Consider the following 202-nt stretch of genomic DNA (forward strand, 5'->3'; position numbering starts at 1 on the left):
CCTACAGACTCTTCAAGGACAGTGGAAATATTTGGGGAATTAGGGGAATTAATTTCTGAATAAATTCTAGTAAGCGTTTTTGTCTAGGAAAAGGTTGTTCCGTTTTTCTGTCTAGAAATGAGGAAAGATGTCCTGCAGGTGAATTTACCAAGAACCGTCTGGGTGACCTTGAGTTGTGTGTGGCTGACCAGTGCTGGCTCCT

Source organism: Apaloderma vittatum, unplaced genomic scaffold (assembly GCF_000703405.1).
Source record: "Apaloderma vittatum isolate BGI_N311 unplaced genomic scaffold, ASM70340v1 scaffold10995, whole genome shotgun sequence".
Lineage (NCBI taxonomy): Eukaryota > Metazoa > Chordata > Aves > Trogoniformes > Trogonidae > Apaloderma > Apaloderma vittatum.